The following is a 23,187-nucleotide window of genomic DNA, read 5'->3' on the forward strand; positions in this document are numbered from 1 at the left end:
GCACATATATTATACGCTGTGGATAAAATTAATTGAGAATTTGGGCCTCAAATAATTCGTATAGAGAAAATTTGAATTTCAGATGAGTACAGTGGCGTATTTTCCCCCTTCATGAACATGCTTCTTCAGGCAGGAGTTTGCAAAGGAGTGATGCGAGAATGATAATGAGTTTCGCAGCATTCATCCAGCATGCATTGCTGAGATCATTTTAGCAGATTAGTTAAAGTGGAACCGCAGCACCCAACAGCCCATCTTAACGGCGGCAAAATAGGGCCAAATGCTAGTGAGTGAGAACGGCATACGTAATGAGATCGAGAAACCTCACGCAATAACTCCTAGAAGAGGCAGAGATGGGGAAAAAAAGCGGTCACACTACAATTTAAATATGCAAAATAATTTGTGTCCACAACAAATGTTGGCAGGATATGATGCTCCAAGGCTTCTGTTGTGTATTATAAATTCAGAAGGTTAAAATATGCCATCTACATCAGTTTTTCCATGACTGCAAACCACAGCATATCTTCTTAATTGAAGTTTGCATCCTTTAACTTGTATTGCCAAAATGAGAATTTCATTCTGAGTCAAGAGTCAATCTGTGGTGTTAACATTGTCCACTGCTCAAATGTCTTTTCGTTATGCAAATTTGCAGCTCCACAAAACTTGAACATGCATATGAATGGCAATGAATGGGACATAAAGTCTAGTGTGATCGTCCGTTTAACGTGGTTTTGCTGCCCAAGCAGTCTTTAATGGTTTCCATACATTTCATGATGTGAAGATGCAATTAGATAGTCAGAAAATGGTCCTCTTCAAGAGTCATTAAATGCACATACACTACCGGTCAAAAGGTTGGAATAATTACGGGGATTTTGTAAGTTTTTGAGAGAAGTTTCCTATGCTAAAAATAGAGTAAAAAGGTAATATTGTCAAATACTGTTAATTTAAAATAATTTTTAAGGAGGTTTGTGGTCAGGGAAGGAGGCGGAAACCTGTGAACGCATTCAACATAAACTTTAAACAAAGCACTTGCGTCAATTCATAAAATTGAGGTTAAACCAATGGAGTCAAATGGATTACTTTAATTATGTCTTTACTACTTTTCTGGGCCTTGAAATTGGTAGTTGTGTATAGGCTGTCAATGGAAGGACTCAAAGCTTTCAGATTTCAGATTAACGAAAATCTTAAAGTTTTGGAATGACATGAGAGTGAGTAACTAAAGGATTAGTTCACTTAAATAAATTTTTGCTGATAATTTACTCACCCCCACGTCATCCACTGCAGTCGAAAAGAAATTAAGGTTTTTGATGAAAACATTCCAGGATTTTTCTCCATATAATGGGCTTCAATGGGCACCAAACGGTTCAAGGTCCAAATGACAGTTTCAGTACAGCTTCAAAGAGCTTTAAATGATCCCACACAGCAGGAGACTCCTAGGCGGATCCGCATTCAAGTCGCCAAACCCGCGTGACTGTCACATTCGTTTTGGAGCCGCACAGAGGATCAGCTCCGCGTACGGGCGGCGCCGTAAATTCTACTGCCAATCAGCGGATTGTGAGCGGACCCATGTCGGATCTGCAGACATGCACGCGCCTTTACTGTAACGGTTGTATCAATTTGCGGGTCTGCAATCCACCTTCGTTGTGGATCCGTCACTGCGCGCAAGTGGACGCCGATACGGGTCCGTTCGCGGATACGTTTCGGAAGCCGCGATTCCTCCGTGGCCGATCCGCTGCGGAGTCCTTTTGCTGTGTGGGATACCAGATGATACCAGACGATGAATAAGGGTTTTATCTAGCGCAACGATCGGTCATAAAAAATAAAAAAAAGTTTACGTTTTATGAGCACAAATGCTCGCCTTGCTCTGTTCTGCAATGCGCGTTCGTGACGTCACGTAATACGCGATTACGTTGAAAAGGTCACGCTTGACGTAGGCAGAAGTATCGAGTCAGTAGTTAATCAGTCAGTAGCTGTGTCTCATTTCATTTAATTTAGAAGGCTGCATCCTCAAGATGCATGTGTCTGTGAAGTTTCAGCTCAAAATACCCCATAGATTTTTTTTTATTAATTTTTTTAACTGCCTATTTTGGGGCATCATTAAATATGAGCCGATTTATGCTGCACGGCCCCTTTAATTCTCATGCTCTCTGCCCACGGAGCTCACGCTTGCTTTAAACAGCATAAACAAAGTTCACACAGCTAATATAACCCTCAAAATGGATCTTTACAAAGTGTTCGTCATGCAGCATGTCTATTTGCGTAAGTACAGTGTTTATTTGGATGTTTACATTTGATTCTGAATGAGTTTGAGGCTGTGCTCCGTGGCTAACGGCTAATGCTACACTGTTGGAGAGATTTATAAAGAATGAAGTTGTGTTTATGCATTATACAGACTGCAAGTGTTTAAAACTGAAAATAGCGACGGCTCTTGTCTCCGTGAATACAGTAAGAAACAATGGTAACTTTAACCACATTTAACAGTACATTAGCAACATGTTAACGAAACATTTAGAAAGACAATTTACAAATATCACTAAAAATATCATGGATCATGTCAGTTATATTTGCTCCATCTGCCATTTTTTGCTATTGTTCTTGCTTACCTAGTCTGATGATTCGGCTGTGCACAGATCCAGATGTTAACTGGCTGCCCTTGTCTAATGCCTTTCATAATGTTGGGAACATGAGCTGGCATATGCAAATATTGGGGGCGTACACCCCGACTGTTACATAACAGTCGGTGTTATGTTGAGATTCGCCTGTTCTTCGGAGGTCTTTTAAACAAATGAGATTTATATAAGAAGGAGGAAACAATGGAGTTTGAGACTCACTGTATGTCATTTCCATGTACTGAACTCTTGTTATTTAACTATGCCAATATAAATTCAATTTTCAATTCGATGGCACCTTTAATGCTTGAGGAGCTGGCTTATGTACAACAGATATCTGTTACAGAGACAAAAGAGGAGTATATTAGGAAGAACTAGGTTTAAAACAAAAACAAGCATGAAACTACTTACATTTAAACACATCTTTGCTTGTATGTACATTTGCCGACGCCGCCATTTATTTTTTATTTTTTTCAAATAAATGGCTGTTGTTAACAGTGACGCAAAGAATTGAGGGCTATCTGCAGCAGCGAAGGATACACCTCATGCATCCTCCGAATTCCTGTGAAAGAAGGACGCATTCCAAGGTCGCGTTCGGAGAGTCCTACTTACTTTTCTGAAACGATACAGCCTCAATGACGTATGCAACCTTCGAAATGAGACACAGCTGGTGAGTCCCTGTTTCCATCTCGCTGCACTACCGGACAAAATGGATTTCCACCGTTACTGAGCAACAGCGTTTTAGAGGTGTTTTTGTTCTGATGGAGAAGGGTATGACAGTCTGATGGCACTGACAACACAGGATGGAAGAACCTTAGATTCATCCGCGCTGAGGAGCCGTGCCGATGCATAACCCAAAATGATAAGTTTAATTATTACAGCTGCTGTGAGAAAAGACTATAAACGATCCGCCACCTGCAGCATCCTCACATGCCATATAGCCTACTAGCTGAAACTCCTTCTTTATGTAAACAGACGTGACATAATGACGCAAAGACGAATGACGGCATGCTCAAATTTCCCGCGGAAACCTACCAGTACCACTCGAATTAGAAAACATTATTACAAGCTTACCGTTGTGAATCGGGCTAAAATAAGGAGATAGTTTTGAACACTGGCTGGTTATGTATTTGCTCAAAAATTGATTTTGGATCATTTTTAACCAAAACAGTTACAGACTGCAGCTTTTTTCTTTCTTTCTTTCTTTCTTTTTTTTTCTTTTTTTAAATCTTGTTTCTCCAAACTTTTGAATGGTATCACGGTTTCCACAAAAAATATATCCGCAGCAGCTGACCAGGTAGTGTATAGTGTCTCACCATCTTGCTATAAGGATATAATGCTTGTCTACAAGGAATAAAATCCAAAGAACATATGCATTACCAAACAGGACAAGAAAACAAGTAAATCCTCCAAATCCTCGTATGCATTATAAGCCTGATGTTTACTGCATTACAAATAAAGCAACTCACCTGTGAAAGATCCTAATGTACATGGCTGTTTATATGTGCTACAATGAGCTGTGCCAATATAATACACATAGGAAGCAGAACCAGAGGACTGTAGTGCCCAACAGTGACTTGATGCCAAGAAACTGATGTCATCACGTGGGAGAGTGAATGTCAATATATTCTTAAAAATAAAAGCTCCAAAAGGGTGTTTTCGCAGCAATGCCATAAAAAAATCATTTTCGGTTCCCCAAAGAACCTTAAGCGTGCAGTACATTTTAATGCAAAGGTTTCATAGATATTAAAAGTTCTTCATGGAATCATCATTGCCAATAGTGTAGGAACATGTTAGAGTAGAGAACAAAAATGTCCATATCACCTTATAGTTACACTGTATAGAACATGCATTTATGGATATTTCCACATGGCTGCCTCCCATCTCTCAGGACTCACTAAAGCAACAGGTGCACTCAGCATCTGGAATACATTGCACAAAGGAAAGATTTGGTTAGTAATTGGCTTCTATCCACGTCAATTTTGACTTTTAACTCCCATCCAAAAGTTCCTCAACTTTAATTGACTCTTCTGCCAGTGGGGGCACAGGCGGCTTGCGTAGTCGTGGGCGTCTGTCCTCATTTCTCTCGTGGTTATTTAAACCCTCTGTGTCAGCCGAGAGATTAGACGGGTGTACGGAGCCATCAATAACAACGTTTCTGCACCCGTCTCCCGGGCCAGCACTGATGATGGAGCGAGTGGAACCGTTGCTTGGTAACGGACGGATGGTCTTATTCACGGCAGAATCACCGCTCTGATGAACTGCACCCATTTTTTCTCCCGCAGACTGGCATACATCCAAAACACCAACCCAATTGCTTCCTGCGCAAAGCCGAGTAGGGGAACTAATCTCAGTTGGGTTTGGTAGCCCGATTTTTAATTTTCTTCTATTTTGCTTTGGAAGCCGCGACTCCAGGACTCAAACCTGCACTGCTTCCTGTTTTAAAAAGATAACTACATTTGTTTCATTGTACCTGCAAGCAGGATTCCTCTATATATTACAGATCTGCACAATAATGCAGAGGTCATTAACCTTATTAATTAACTGCAGACTAACTTTAAATCATTCTAAACAGGTTCTAATCACAAGACTTACTGACCTAGCAAATCACTTCATATTGAATACAGTTTAATGCTCTGTTCATGTCATTTTGAGGTTACTTCCGGAGATTTAGACTAGAAAAATCATTAATGTCTTTTTCAAACTCGTAACTGAAACTTGGAAATTCAGAATTTTATGAAAGTGTTGACTATTACGTAAAACCAATCAAAACAACAGCAGCTTCAACAGTCAAAGACCCCATGATATTAAATTATTCATTTTATTAATAATTTTGTGGCTTTAAATCTGTGACTGTTAGCTTTATAGTCAATTTTTATTTACTGTATACAGTTCATTTAAAGGGATAGTTCACCCAAAAATGAAATTAAATAAGGTGATTAAATACTCACCCTCATGTCGGTGAAAAAATATAATTTACCACTTTATTTACAAAATATTAATCTCCAACGCATGCGTGTTTTGTGATGCGAGAGCAGGTGTTGTTGCTTGAATGTCTTTAATATCTTTTGGCTTGAAAGTGGTAGTTGCATATAGGTTGTCAATGGATGGACAGAAAACTCTCAGATTTCATTAAAAAGATCTTCATTTGTGAAGAATGAATGTCTTACGGGTTTGAAAAGACATGAGGGTGAGTAATTAATGACAATTAATTTTTTTTCATATATATATATATATATATATATATATATATATATATATATATATATATATATATATATATATATGAGGGTGAGTATTTAATCACCTTATTTAATTTCATTTTTGGGTGAACTATCCCTTTAAATGTACTATATACAATAAATAAACATTGACTATATAGCTAAAGCTAACAGTCATGGATTTAAAGCCACAAAATTATTGATAAAATGAATAATACATACATGGAAACTGTTAAATTCAGGATTATTTGATGAACAGAAAATGCAAAAGAGCCAAATTTATTTGAAATAGAAATTTATAAATGTCTTTACTGTCACATTTTTTATCCATTTAGTGCGCCCTTGCTAAATAAAAGCATTAATTTATTTTTTTCTTTTTAAATACCTACCCTAAACATTTGAATGGCAGTTTCAATGGTTTCCACAAAAATGTTACATATATTACACAATTGTTCTCAACAATGATAATCATAAGAAATGTTTCTTGAGCACCAAATTATTTTTTGGTTTTTGGTTTTTAAAGATAGTTAGGAACCTCTACACTATTTTGATGAATTAAAGATTAATGCATAGCCCTTATGTAGCCCCGCCCCTTTTCAGCACTGCGCTTGTTGTGGTCTGTCTTCCAGTTTGTATTTCCACAGCATGAAGGTAAGATCCTATGGATTTATGAATGAACCGCTTGTTTTAAAATCTTCCTGGTCTACTGAAATTTGTTGCGACATCCACTTCAAACATTACAATGCTCATGATAACTTTCGCCAACCCTATAATAAGTTAATCCACTTCATACTCTTCAACAGCGATCCTATAGAAATATACAGAGTTCCCCCTAAAACGGAAGTTCAAACACAAAATTGCACAAAAGCGCTTGTTTTTCTTGCACATAAGGTCTGTAGTTAAATCACTGATTTCAAGCATTTTGTCATCATTACAACAAAGCCACACATGGATCCATTTGGCATTAGCATCACCATGGAAAGGAATAATTGATAAGTTTGAGGATGTGAACAGATGGGAATCAACGTGAACGTAGCATAAGCCAAAACTGCTTTCTGACTTTTATAAGCATGTGATCTTTGCCCTAATGTTTACTGTGTGAATCAAATCCTAATGCTCACATTACATGTAAACACTTTCTGAATCTGAATATTACTAATGTCATTAAGATGACACATCGTCGGCACCACATATCAGACAGCAACACGTCCTGATAGTATGAAGCTAATTGCTGCAAGAGGAGCGTTTTAACAAAGAGGCACACACACATACATCTAGATGGACACTCACACAAACAGCTTGAGAGGAGATCTCTGGAATTTGCTAATTTGCTAACTCAAGGGCACAGTGATATCACAGTATGCAGGGACACACACCATAGCATCTGTTCAGCAAGGCCTGCCAAAACACAACACCTGGACACAGACCGAACACACACACAAATGAACAGAGAGCCACAAGGGATGTAAATCTATCCGACACAGCTGGATTCCCTGCTACTGTTCAACAAAACAACACAATCACTGGCAGATAATTCATTCCAAAGAAATATTCTCAAAAGTTATTCAACTTTAAAAATTGCATACCATTTCTGTAAAACACTAGGTATGTATTATGAACAGTGTTGGGGTAACGCATTACAAGTAACTTGAGTTAAAGGTGCTATATGTACGTTTTTGACTGTACAAAAGCTTAAAAATACCATAATATGTTTGCAGGTATTTAAGAAACATGCTGAGTTCACATACACGTTTCTCTATAAACCAATGCTACAGCCAGTTATTTTACTTTGAAATGTGCGTTCCGTGTCGGAATGTCTGTTTTTGTTTTGGTCTGTGCAAGACCGCACGTTGCCAATTCACCCAATAGTATGTCACCACCCCGGGTTGCCAGTTGGTGGAAAACACATGCAGCGAATTGCAGCCATGGAAGCCAGCGAACAAACTGGGTCAGTGTCCGCAGGTTCTACCCAACCTAAAAAGCCTCAGCATCCATCTAAAAATCTCTATGAATGGGAGCATATTGAAAATGCGATATCAACTCATCATAAATCAACTAATCAGCTTACAGTGTGTAAGTCTCCTCGCCTTCAAATGTCAATTGAGCTCGCTTCTGTTGTGTGTCCTCAAACTGGGCGGGGCAAACAATATTTTGAAATTGGACTGCAGTGCCCATTTCAACCATTTCAACCTTTAAGTAATCAGATTACTTTTTCAAGTAACTAGTAAAGTAACGCATTACTTTTTCAGTTTACAACAAAATATCTAAGTTACTTTTTTAAAGGTGCCCTAGAAATAAAAATTGAATTTACCTTGGCATAGTTGAATAACAAGAGTGCGATTTAAAGGGGCCGCAGCCTGAATTGGTGCATAGTTAATGATGCCCCAAAAAAAAATTAATTAAAAAAAATCTATGGGGTATTTTGAGCTGAAACTTCACAGACACATTCAGGGGACACCTTAGACTTATATTACATCTTGTAAAAACTGGTTCTAGGGCACCTTTAAATAAGTAACGCAAGTTACGTTTTCACATTTATTGACTGACAGCTCTCCTGTCCCCATGTTGAGAGAAATAAAGTGCAGAAGTGTGTGCTCTCTGTGAACATGATGGTTATTGTAGTTTTAGACTAAATGTGTACATGCATTTACTCATCTCACTTGCACGAAAACATTCAGTATTCTTCAAAATAAATCAAAAACTGTGAAATTCAATCTCAGAATTTTACGCAAACCTGTAATAATTAACTATATTAAATAACACAAATTAAACTCAATTTATTAACCAATGTCTTTGCTACTGACCTTCAATGATTTAATTCAACCATACTAATAAGCAGAAATTACTTTAAATTAGATTTAGAAAAAAAAGTGTTGAACTTCCATCTCCTGTATCTTATTCTTCTTTCTGTACAGGTGTAAATATGCATTTCCTCCGGCCTGAGGCTTATTCATTTCACTTTTGGTGTGAAAGGGCCTTTACATTTGCCAAAAATAGAACTAATTTGTTGTTATTACAAAACAAACCAGCAGGATTAGCCTAGACGAGAAAAAGTAATGAAAAGTAACGTAACACATTACTTTTCATAAAAAGTAACTAAGTAACTCAATTAGTTACTTTTTTAGGGAGTAACATAACATTGTAATACATTACTTTTAAAAGCAACTTCCCCAACACTGAATTTGAATAATAATAAACATATTATTATGTAGGTAAATTAATTTTGTAAAATCACAAATCGCCAACATTTTGCCACATATCAATCCATTATGGCATTATTGCATCACCAAGGAAAATAATCGTTTATGACTAATTTTCTAAGTTTAATATAATTACTCAAACTCATATAACAATAATAATAATTATTATTATTATTATTAAATTACACATGAAATTATATAAAGTATAAAATTAATAATAATAATTTATATGTATAGCACTTTTCATACATAAAATGCAAATTATGCAATCCCATAAAGTAATGAACACACAAAGCCAGCTCTGGTAAAGTTACTTTTTTTTACCACATATATTATAACCTTCAAAAACTCCAAATTAGTCACTACTTAAAAATAACAGTAAAGCAAAATCATGTATTTTCTTAGCGTCTTGAGTAACCAGGACCTCCACGTCTTGCCAAAATTCAAATGGGAATTGCCCAAATTAACAACTTCTGTGGCACTTTCTCCAACACATCAGTCCTCAACACAGTAAATGCACCTGACAGTGGCAAATGAAACATGGAGGACAACAATTAAACTCTCTCGCAAAGCTTTAGAAAGATTTGTTTGGTCTGAAAGAACAACCACTAGCTTACAAAAACACTGATGTATAGATTTAGTTCTTAAGAGTGCACAGGAAATGCAAAAAGGCAGAAATCAAACACTTCTTAAAGCATTTGTACTCTTAATACATTGCTGGTTGTACTCATCAGTGCACACAATTTTAATTAAAAAAAAAAAAAAATTGTCTTTGTAATCAAAATGAAATATCTTGCTCTGCATTTGAAATTACTTTCAGCTGATGTCACGAAGGCCACACAGGCTAATTGGTCAAGGTTAACTAATAGACAAGTGGCTATTAAGACATTGTTTTAAACTCACATTCAGCTTTCACTCCATTCTGGAATTTATCACCCATGTTTCATGTCAAGTCACCTTCATTTATATAGCACTTTATACAATACAGACTGTTTCAAATCAGCTTCACAGTGGCAAACACGATCAACGATGCAAACATTAAATATGAGAAATTCAAATTCTGCTGTAATGCAGCTCTAAAAAAGACATTCAACTAAAGTCAGATCAGTGTTGATTCGGTTCAGCTCAATAACAGTATCAAAGTTGAGACAGCAATAAAGACTGCAAATGCTGACATCAATATATTATTCAGTTTTGTATAAGAATGACAAAATCCCAGATTTATGAGAATAGGGGATGTTAACATATGACCACCCACATTTAGACATCAGTGATTAATAAGTATTCAGCAACTTGAACCATAGCAGCGCATGAAGCCAATCATAATATAAAATCATTTCCATCATATAAAAATCGTATACTTTAAAGGCCTCCTGATTTCTATCAGCCTGATTACAAAACCGAGCAGCTGTTATAGAAACAGACAGAGTAAAAGGACAACCAGGTGACCAGCAGGTCTGTCCTAACATCTGGTACTGTATGACTAAACTCATCTAGACAAAGCACAACACACACACACACTTGATTTCTCTGGAGGAGGTACTATTCATTTGGATGCATATATAATACAGCTTGTCTGGGTATTCAGAACAGCCTGTCCTTAGCAAGTTAACACAGATTAGAAAGACAAATGCTTTTAAAAAGTCAGCATGAGGCACAAAATAATAGAGTCAGACATTGTCTATAAGTATTTGTTATTATTGCCATAACTTGCATATTAAATGTACTAAAAACTCATTAGTGATGTCACCCGGAAAGGAAAGTTGTCTCAGAGGAGACCAGGTATTTCGAAAGTAAACGGTGAATTCTGTTTTCCATTTTAGATATGAAGTGAAAACAGCAGCTATTTAGAATTTTTTCCTGTGATACACACAAAAATCCCTGATTCTCCAACATTTGTCAGAATAATTGATCTCACAGGGACCCCAGGGAGTTATTTACCCCTGATGTAGTTCTCAAGTTGCTTACCACCATGAGACGTTCTTCATATCTGCTTGAAATCTCATAAATCTGTGTGATCCATTACCTCCTGCTCCGTGTGTGAAAGAAAGAACTTTAAATGTCACAAAAGTCTCTGCATGAGGCCATCGGATCAAAGGATAAAAGCGGAATATATAAATTTCGAAACCTTGCTGGTTACGAGCCTCACATAATTAATCCAGAGGTCATTCTGAATGCTGACTTAAGCTTTCGGCCCCTTATTAAAAATACATCTGCTTTTTAAGTGCACATATTCTGCACAGCATGATGTAGGAGGCTAATCTCACTATGTGTAAAGAGCAGATTACTACATTCCACAGATTCAGTGCATTTAGAGCTTGTCCTGACTCCATCCGCATGGTCCCCTGCAGAAATGCAATGCAAGATGTAAATAAATCTCTTCTATATTTCATCACACGGATTATTAACAATACAGCCATAAGTATTTTATACATTACATTCAGGTAATAAAGGTAATAAATAAGACATAAACACAAACCTTTCTCTTTTTGTTATATAATATACATAAATACAAAGTTTCTGTCAAAGTCTGTCACTCTAGATGTGCAAGCTAATAGGTCCTTAACTCAACCTGCTTGTAATCACATAATTATCTGTAGGACACAGATGATTGGTTCCTGCTGTATTAGTAGCCAATAAGCTTGCATGCTCAATCTTCAAATACATGAGTAGCATTTGCCTTAGCAGTGCAGTGCGCATTCAGAAACCCTCCGCCTTCCCCAGCTCCACCTGTATAGATCTGCTATGGGTAATTCATGTATGCTATATTGTACAGCTTGCTCACAGCAGCGTGTCATGTATGTATTGGCAGTAGCAAGAAGTCCCGTACTTGCTCTGCAGCAGCAGCAGCAACATAGATCTATTCCGCCAAGACCAAACATATCAACATTGTCATTTCCATTACCATACCAAACACTTGTCATTACAGAACTATGTTTTCAGTGGTGTATAAAGACCTTACACAATGAACTGTTATGTTTTTATTACCTTAGAATGAGCCATTTATATCTAAATACACTGCGGGTCCCCCCTCCATGTCAAGTCGCCATTATGCACCGGCATGTTTCTACAGTAGCCCTAAACGGACAAACACTCTACAGAGTGCGTTTCTATGTTGTTCTTCTTCTAAATCGTTCATGTTTTTAGAGGCAGCTTGCATCGTCAATACATTGAATATGCACGATTGTTCACCCAAAAATGAAAATTCTGTCATTATTTACTCACCCTCAATTTTTTCCAAACCTGTATGAATTTCTTTCTCCTGCTGAACACAAAAGAGGGTATTTTGAAGAATGATGGTAACCAAACAGTTGATGGCCCCCCATTTCATAGTACATATTTATTTATTTATTTATTTTTCATACTATGGACATTGATTTGGTAACTGTTTGGTAACTCATATTCTTCAAAATATCTTCTTTTGTGTTCACCAGAAGAAAGAAGGCACTATCTTTATGAATAAACCACATATTTGAGCTTTAAACAACTACATTCTAGCCTAAAAAAACTTTTAAAACTACATTTCGTAACACAATAGCAGCAGGGCCTTATACATGGTTTTATAATTACAGTGGTCCCAAAATTCAATTTGCTAGTGGGGTTTGAGGGAATAATGTTATAAACATTTGTTTAAAATGCTGCAGCAAAATAATCCATTCACATGTGTAAATGTCTACGATTAAGAGCTAAATAAATACAAACCCGATTCCAAAAAAGTTGGGACACTGTACAAATTGTGAATAAAAATGCAATTAGAGAATGCAGAATGCAATGATGTGGAAGTTTCAAATTTCAATATTTTATTCAGAATACAACATAGATGACATATCAAATGTTTAAACTGAGAAAATGTATCATTTTAAGGGAAAAATAAGTTGATTTTAAATTTCATGGCATCAACACATCTCAAAAAAGTTGGGACAAGGCCATGTTTACCACTGTGTGGCATCCCCTCTACTTTTTATAACAGTCTGCAAATGTCTGGGGACTGAGGAGACAAGTTGCTCAAGTTTAGGAATAGGAATGTTGTCCCATTCTTGTCTAATACAGGCTTCTAGTTGCTCAACTGTCTTAGGTCTTCTTTGTCGCATCTTCCTCTTTATGATGCGCCAAATGTTTTCTATGGGTGAAAGATCTGGACTGCAGGCTGACCATTTCAGTACCCAGATCCTTCTTCTACGCAGCCATGATGTTGTAATTGATGCAGTATGTGGTCTGGCATTGTCATGTTGGAAAATGCAAGGTCTTCCCTGAAAGAGATGACGTCTGGATGGGAGCATATGTTGTTCTAGAACTTGGATATACCTTTCAGCATTGATGGTGCCTTTCCAGGGGTCTCATTTATAAAGCGTGCGTACGCACAAAACGGGGCTGGAAACGTGCGCACGCCAGTTCCCACGCAAAGGTTGTGATCTATAAAAATAAACTTGACGGAGAATGTGCGCACCTTTAAGCAAACTTTGAGCCGTGCGTACGAACATTTTGGAGACAGAGCAGTTTGGCGACACTGATGGTGAGCTGAGGGACTGACGGCAGATGAAGGAAAACCACTTTAAATCCTCATTCTGAGTCATAATCATAAATACAGTTCATGTCCACAATATCAGTTTAAATAAATAAAGAATTATTTAAACTCGCGTGGAAACACGTTTTCATTTGATAAACATTTACATTAATATTACACTTCACTATTACCGATAAGCACTGAAATTACATTACGCAGTTGACAAAAGTGATATGAATTCAGATAGTAGATGTGCTACTTTCGATCACTTTTCCTGTAACACGCTGTTTTAATGACAGCGAGGAGCGCTGGGAGCACAATAATTCCTCTTTAAACTAAACTGCAGATGGTATGACAAAATATTTTAGCGAGAACGATGATCAATGCACACTTAACTTCGATATTATGGAAGACACTGCTGGCCGAACGGTCCGTTGTCCAGTTTGAATAGGTCCAATAATAAGGTGTTGATGTCGTGTGAAGGATCTTCAAACAATTACCATTTGAAGGATATAATATGAGGAAAACGGTAAGATTTGCATGTTTTCTTTTTAAAATACTTTGTCAGTGATGCGCCGAGATCAGACGAATAAATAAGTAGGCCGATCTGTTTCCACTAAAAATAGCCTATAAACTTCCTAAAAGATGTGTTCACCTTATCAGCAAAACTGTATAAATTTGATTTGAATTGTTTAAAACTATTAAAATACTATTTGGCCAGTGGAAATGAATGAATCAGCTCTATTCTAAAACCTTTATCTTAAGTATTTTATATAATTTTGTTTTTATCGATATTTTGATATATTTATTCTAAAACATAAAGAGGATATTGGATGATCTTTATCATATAATGTGGCACAAATGGCAGCTTGTACTTGATGCTGGTGTCAGTGGATAGAAAATGGAAATGATATGCGATGAGGTTATGCATAGTAAAACTGCGCTAAGCTCCATATATGGATTTCGGGGAGGAGACACGGTGGAGATGCACGTACGCACAATCTTCTGCTGACTGGGATTTATAAAGGGATTTGTGCGCAGGTTCTGGCGTTGCATGGTTTTATAAATCTGATTTTTTTGTGCGTACACAGAATCTAGCTTTTGCGCGTAGACAATTTTAGTAGGGATCCTACGCACAGTTTTATAAATGAGACCCCAGATGTGTAAGCTGCCCATGCCACACGCACTCATGCAACCCCACACCATCAGAGATGCAGGCTTCTGAACTGAGCGCTGATAACAACTTGGGTTGTCCTTGTCCTCTTTATCCGGATGACATGTTCCCAGTTTTCCAAAAAGACTTCGAATTTTGTTCGTTCCACAGAACAGTTTTCCACTTTGCCACAGTCAATTTTAAATGAGTAGAGAAAACGCCTGCGCTTCTGGATCATGTTTAGATATGGCTTCTTTTTTGACCTATAGAGTTTTAGCCGGCAACGGCAAATGGCACGGTGGATTGCGTTCACCGACAATGTTTTCTGGAAGTATTCCTGAGCCCATGTTGTGATTTCCATTACAGTAGCATTCCTGTATGTGATGCAGTGCCGTCTAAAGGCCCGAAGATCACAGGCATCCAGTATGGTTTTCTCTGAATCTCAGATTCTCTGAATCTTTGGATGATATTATGCACTGTAGATGATGATAACCTCAAACTCTTTGCAATTTTTCTCTGAGAAACTTTCTGATATTGCTCCACTATTTTTCGCCGCAGCATTGGGGGAATTGGTGATCCTCTGCCCATCTTGACTTCTGAGAGACACTGACACTCTGAGAGGCTCTTTTTATACCCAATCATGTTGCCAATTGACCTAATAAGTTGACCAAATTGGTCCTCCAGCTGTTCCTTATATGTACATTTAACTTTTCCGGCCTCTTATTGCTACCTGTCCCAACTTTTTGGGAATGTGTAGCTCTCATGAAATCCAAAATGAGCCAATATTTGGCATGACATTTCAAAATTATGTTATCTATATTCTATTGTGAATAAAATATAAGTTTATGAGATTTGTAAATTATTGCATTCCTTTTTTATTCACAATTTGTACAGTGTCCCAACTTTTTTGGAATCGGGTTTGTAAAACAAAAACCTAAACAGAAACCGCTAACTAGACATCCTAGGTGCAAGTGCTACTGGAGTGGAGAGGTAAGATTAAGTATATATAATCCCATAAACAAAAATCTAAAACAATCTTAAAATAAGACTGGCCAATTAAAACTACGGCAATTTGCACATATACTACCACACATGATACACACAGATGGATATTGGTCTACTGCAGTTGTCAGACCAGAAACTTACTTTGTTTGTTACAGAAAATAGTATTGTGTTAGATTTTTATGCAACATATGAAAGAACTTGGTATACAGAAAACATCAGTATAAAGTCAAAGCAACTTATGGAGGACACAGACAAACCAGGCTGACCTTTGACCCCTTTCCACAAAGTTTCTAAAAGGCAAATAAGTTTTAAACACAACTTTGCAACTCAACAAAGAGAGACAGACAGGTATCTGAACCGCTGCCATATTCTCTTGGAGAGATACCGTAGTAATCCATTACATGGTCTGTTAGGCCATTACATCAAACAAGCGTGCTGTCTAACCGCTAAATGTGGAGCCACAAATTATCATGAGTTGTTATAGCAGTAAAATGAAAATGAATATCCAATTCATCCTCATTGGAAGGAGTGGTTATATTTCGGCAAAAGTTATGGGGAATTGACAAACACCCCTCTCTTCAGTCATCAATCACTCTATTGTGATGTTAGGCCCGCTTTGTCTTTCAAGGACAAAAGGGTACATCCGACAGTAGCGCTGATGAGCAGAAACATTTCTCTCCGAAAAATATCATCCGTCATGGAGATGGTAATGATTTTTTTGAGTTGTGCTTACAAGCAGAATCGATGGATTTAACTGAGAGGGAGGTTTATGGCTAACGTGAGAGTCGTGCATCAGCTTTCACTATTATCATTCATTCAGCAGACACTTTTCCATTTGAAGCAACTTAAAGTACATGTCAACTATAGGAACAATCTGCTTGGAGCAACCCTGAGATAAAGGGATTATTCACCCCAAAATGAAAATTCTGTCATCATCTGTATTACTTTGTTTCAGTAAAAAAACACAAAAGAAGATACTTCGTTCCTTCACTGAAACTCCAAAACAACACTAGATCTGCTCTCCTGTGGAAGAACTTATTATGAGGTTATGGTATCAGCTAATGAGGTTAAATGAAAATAAGGGTTATGGTATAAGCCAATTACCGAAACTGCTATTGTCATGCAAATGTATTTGGACATTTCCCATGTTAATACCATGAAGTACGCTACCTTTCGAAATGTTTGGAGTTGGTGAGATTTTTTAATGTTTTTGAAAGCAGGGTTATTATAGTTTTCATTTAGTTTAATTTAATATACTGGTACTAAAACTAAAACTAAATTAAAAATTAGTATAAACTATGGACTTATTTAAAAAAAAAAACAATAATAAAAATAAAAAAAATTAAATAAAACTGAAAATACTTGAGTAACTATGTAAAAAAAAAAAACTATAATGTAATAAAATGATAATAAAATAACTCTGTTTGAAAGAAGCCTCTTATACTCACCAAGGCTGTATATATTTGATTAAAATACAGTAAAAACAGTAATATTGAAATATTACTACAATAGAAAATAACTTTTCTATGAGAAATAACTATTTCAATATTGATAACAGTTGTTATTGTTGTGGAAATGTGATGGTTGCTTTTTTTCAGGATTCTTTAATGAGAAAGTTCAAAAGAATTGCAATTATTTGAAAAAGAAATTATAAACTATAAATGTCTTTACTGTCACTTTTGATCAATTTAATTTAAAGCTGCAGTCTGTAAGTTTTGCTTCTTTGTCGCCATCTCTGTTTGAAACCTGCAATTGCAGTTATTTGCAGAATTATCATCTTTACGTGCATGGATTGTGGATCGGCATGGGTCCTCAGCGCAGATTAATCTAATGTTTGCTGTCAGTCACCGCACCGGTGTGGATACTTGTCTTGGAACTATGACCAAACTAAGAATTTTCACCAGAAAATGTCACCTGATCAAGTAAGTAACATGTCTGCCACTTTTGTTCTGACCAACTGATAAAAAAAAGCATTATAATAAATTGTGCTACCACACTCTAAAAACTAATTCAGGGGACCTTTAGTCATTACTTAAATATATATATTGTTGTGAAATAAAAAAAAATCAAGTTCTGAAATGCTGTTAGACTTTTTACTTGTAATTGTTATTTTAATGAGCTTGGATGACACACAAATTATGCCTATTGATTCGATATACTATCATGACTTGTTATAGTTTAACATTTTCAGTTAATCAAAAATGTATTTAATTTTAAGTTCTGTTAATGTAAAATACAATCTGATGACGTGTAAACGTGTTGCATTGTTTTGAGTTGTATGAACACTTCTTTTAACTGGGCTGGGATTTATATTTCCCATCATGCTTTGCCCATGGCACTTGAAAGGGAGAGTAAATGCTAAAATTAAGTGTTATATAATGTTTTTTGCACAAGATTAATGGTAAGGGAGATTTAACAGTAATTAGGGTTTTGTTATGCTAATTTAGAAGAGATAATGTGTTAATGTGGGTTTTTGGAGAGTTACCATCATGGTGACAAGTGGTGCTTGGTAAGATCATGTTACTTAGAAATGCAGTTTTATTGTGTCCATAAAAGCTTCTTCACCTTACTTAAAACAATATGTTGGATCAACTTAAATAGTTGCATTCATGTTGACAATCATTAAGTTCATGTTACTTAGGAATGTGTTTGTATTGTGGCAAAAAAACGTCTTCACCTTACTTAAAACATTATGTTGGATCAACTCAAAATATTGCTTTGAATTAATGTAATTCTCCCAATTGGCTTAAGTTAAAAATTCTAGTGGAAAACGTTAACATATTTTTTTTTTTTGTTGAACCAATGTTTTATTTTTTAGAGTGCAATGGTGAGTAAATCTAATGACTGCTTAGCTCGGATCATGCCAAACCATGCAAATTATTATTATTGTTATACTTTGTTCTCAAATTGTTAATGTTAACAACATCAGCATTGCGTGACTATGGGCCCTATAATACACCCGGCGCAATACGACGCAAGGCGCAGCGCAAGTGTGTTTGCTAGTTTGCGTCCGGTGCCGTTCGCGTTTTTCCGTTCAGCGCCACGTCCTTAAATTAGTAAATGCATTTGCGCCAGTTAGTGCACCCATGGGCGTGCTGGTCTAAAAAAGAGGTGTGTTCAGGCGCATTGCCGGCGCATTGCTATTTTAAGGAGCTGAAAATAGACTGCGCCATAGACCAACTCAAACCTGGTCTAAAGTCTAAAGTCAATGGCGCAATATTTTTTTGTTAGAGCGCATTGGTAGAAACTGCGCCTCTGGACGCGTTCACAGTGCGCGTTGACTTTGCTTATTACACACAGGGATGCGCATCACACAAACATGCCAAATATTAAAAACAAAAGGATTACAGTGTAAAAGAATATTATTGTGTAGGCTACATAAATATAAAAATGTAATGATGAATAGTCATTGTGTGTATTAGAATTAGGCTACCTATTTTCAATTCAGCCTATTACTACTTATAATGATGAATGAAATTGGCTAATTAATTGAACAATCGTGCCAATACACACACATATATATTAACTGACTTTAACTTCGCGCACGAGCAGATCGGTTTCTTCGCTTGAAAAGCATTCAGCTTTTCCGCCAACAAATTCCGCCATGTAAATAGCAAATCGCCATGGCGCGAGCGCATCTCGCTCTTAAAGGGAATGGGAGATGACACTCTGATTGGTTTATTGAACGTTACGCCCATTACTCATTAAGAGAATAGGGACAACCCATTTCAAAAATGGGTTTCACGGACCGTTTTTTCGTCGTTAAAATAGCAAAAGTGGATTTGGACACACCCTGAGTGCACCTGCGGCGTGAGCTTTACACTTTGCGTTTAGATCGTTAAAATAGGGCCCTAAGTGTATTTAGTGAACTTGTAAAGTGTTACCATAAAAATGAATAACAGTTTTCTCTTAATCTTATTAAGCACAAACAATAAGGTTTCATTTGTTAACATTAGTTAATGCACTGTGAACTGTCATGAACTAACAATGAATGACTATTTTTATTAACTAACATAAACAAAGATTAATAAATACTGTAGCAAATATATTGCTCATTGTTAGTTGATGTTGGTTAATATGTTAATGTTAATAAATGAGACCTTATTGTAAAGTGTTACCATTTTTATTTATACTGTTTTTATTTCTATGATCAGTTTGTGGAAAGGAGTTCAGTTAGGAGGTCAAAAGTTGTAGAATCTCATAAATCATGTACAGTAAGGTCTGAAGAGACTGAAATCATACAGAAGAGAAGTCAGTCAGTTGGGTTTGTGGCAAAACCTTTTACTGTGCTTTAGTATTGTTGTCTTTTACTGCATATGATAATTCATACTCAGAAAGTAGAACTGAATGACATTCATTATAAGATGATTAGTTAAAACATTTCAAATACACCTGCAGAATATTTTTTCTAGTCATGTATTTCGCCATTAAGGATTTCTTAAAAATAGTGTGTAAAAATCTGGTCTCGTCTCGTCTCGTGAACTCAATCTCGAGTCTCGTCTCGTCTCGTGAGATACCCGTCTCGTCACACCCCTATTGATTTGGGATCATTTTAACCAAAAAAAGTCACAGACTGAAGCTTTAAAAAAAAATCTTACTGACTACAAACTTTTGAACAGTGTATCTTTGAGTACCATGTTAACACCATAGTTTTACAATCCGATACCATCATTGTAAGCATCCAACACCATCACATCGTCTGTGACCTTCTTGATGCTGCTACACCTTTGTGTTCCCCTTAGGAAAAAGGGTCTGACACTACAAAAGACAGAAAAGTCCAAAATCAAGCAAATAAATGAGAAAAATAAGAATTTTATGAATGCTGCATTCAAGTCAAGTCAGAATGATTGTATTTACAAGATAAGCACACATTAACGACGCAATAAAGACATAATTAGCACTTGATTCTCCTTTAAGCACTGAATATGATGAATTTAAGAATTGTGGAGAAAGCAAATTAGTTTTGTTCGTAAGTTTTAAACTGTGAATGTTGTACTCATTTTATGTACTTTTAATGAAGAATAGTGATGAAGCTTGCCAGAAAACACTACTCATTTAGTCAGTTGATGAGGAGGCACTCGTATAACCAAACAACATTTGTCATCATTCCCCGTGGCAGCATGAAAATGATAAAATACACAGAAAAAGCTTCAATTACACATCTAATGTGCACCCTTTGCTTTTCATTTTACTAAAGTGTTGCTAAAAAGCTTCCTGGGTTGGTCAGTGCATTTTATTCTGACCAAAATCACCTCTTAATTACAACTTCCCGACAGGACCTGCATGCAGCATAAGGCAATGTCTGCAAAAAAGAAGAGGAAGAAGTGATCTCTCTGATAAGTTAAACATCAACTGTATTGATAGTCTGCACATTGAAAGGTTTGGTTGAAAGACAGGATTCTGACAGCTCACTTGTTAAGTTGCAAAGTACATATGACAAAGGTTTTGCCCTTGGGCCTCGACGTTTCTGCAGGCATTTTCTATGCTGTTATATATATATATGTATATATATATATATATATATATATATATATATATATATATATACAGTATACAATCATCTCGCCATCACTGCTCCTAACAAAAAAACACCATCAAACTCTCATTTCAAAAAGTTCTCATTTTGTGTGTCAAACTCAGATGCTGAACACATGAGAGCAACGCGAGGAATGTTAAAGACGTCTGTGTTATGGCTTCTGGTGTGGAGAAAATAAGCCACGGCACACAACTTCCATTATTCATCTGCCCACTGGCCATATACTTATTCAAGGTCCCGAACAACTGTCCCGTACACGCTAGTCATCCATTCCAATCAGTGCGCTAATGCAGCCGCTGAGGTGTGCAGAAAAGGCAGTGGCCGGCATCTCAACTCTCCTGGGTGAATATGGTACACTCAAACCTTGTGATTCACAATGTTAATGTTAAGCAATAGTTCATCAAAATTCAGTAATTTACTCACACTAATACCCTCAGTTTAAGATCATAAGTGATCTTCTGTGGAACACAAATAAAGATAGTTTGAATAAAACTGGTTGTTCTTTTACATGCAATAACAATGAATGGAAACTGGAGCTTTACATGCTATATTTCAAGCCTTTTTAAGTCGTAATATAACTTTGTGTAACAAACAGACACACATTTAAGTTGTAATTCAGTGATAAACTCCCATTCCATTAGACTGTTACCTGCAATTGGGTCATTGAATCATTTGAGTTCAAAAACCAAATCAGTCTAATTCGATTTGTCCGTTTTATACACTGGATCAACAAAATTATTGATAAAATCTGACACAATAGAATGATTCAAATTATATATACACTACCATGCAAAATTTGGGGGTCAGTAAGATTTATCATTTTTATTTTTATATATTTCTTAAAGAAATTAATAGTTTTATTCAGCTAGGAAGCATTAAATTGATCAAACGTGACAGTAAAGACTTTTATGTTAGAAAAGATTTATATTTCAAATAAATACTGTTCTTTTGAACTTTCTATTCAACAAAGGATCCTGTAAAAAGCTATCATGTTGCCCACAAAAATATTAAAGGGTTAGTTCACCCAAAAATTAAAATTATTCTATTATTTACTCACCCTCAAGCCATCCTAGGGCAAATAACTTTCTTCTTTCAGCCACACACAATCGGAGTTATATTAAAGGTGCCCTAGAACTTTTTTTTAAAAGATGTAATATAAGTCTAAGGTGTCCCCTGAATGTGTCTGTGAAGTTTCAGCTCAAAATACCCCATAGATTTTTTTTATTCATTTTTTTAACTGCCTATTTTGCGGCATAATTAGAAATGAGCCAATTCAGGGTGTGTGGCCCTTTAAATCTGGTGCTCCACGTCCCAAGAGCTTGCGCTTGCCTTGAACAACATAAAAAAAGTTCACACAGCTAATATAACCCTCAAAATGGATCTTTACAAAGTGTTCGTCATGCAGCATGTCTAATCTCGTAAGTACAGTGTTTATTTTGATGTTTACATTGATTCTGAATGAGTTTGATAGTGCTCCGTGGCTAACGGCTAATGCTACACTGTTGGAGAGATTTATAAAGAATGAAGTTGTGTTTATGAATTATACAGACTGCAAGTGTTTAAAAATGAAAATAGCGACAACTCTCTTGTCTCCATGAATACAGTAAGAAACGATGGTAACTTTAACCACATTTAACAGTACATTAGCAACATGCTAACGAAACATTTAGAAAGACAATTTACAAATATTACTAAAAATATCATGATATCATGAATCATGTCAGTTATTATCGCTCCATCTGCCATTTTTTGCTATTGTCCTTGCTTGCTTACCTAGTCTGTTGATTCAGCTGTGCAGATCCAGACGTTAATACTGGCTGCCCTTGTCTAATGCCTTTCATAATGTTGGGAACATGGGCTGGCATATGCAAATACTGGGGCGTACACCCCGACTGTTGCATAACAGTCGTTGTGAGATTCGACTGTTCTTCGGAGGTCTTTTAAACAAATGAGATTTATATA

The sequence above is a fragment of the Megalobrama amblycephala genome, linkage group LG19 (genome assembly GCF_018812025.1).
Source record: "Megalobrama amblycephala isolate DHTTF-2021 linkage group LG19, ASM1881202v1, whole genome shotgun sequence".
NCBI classification, from domain to species: domain Eukaryota; kingdom Metazoa; phylum Chordata; class Actinopteri; order Cypriniformes; family Xenocyprididae; genus Megalobrama; species Megalobrama amblycephala.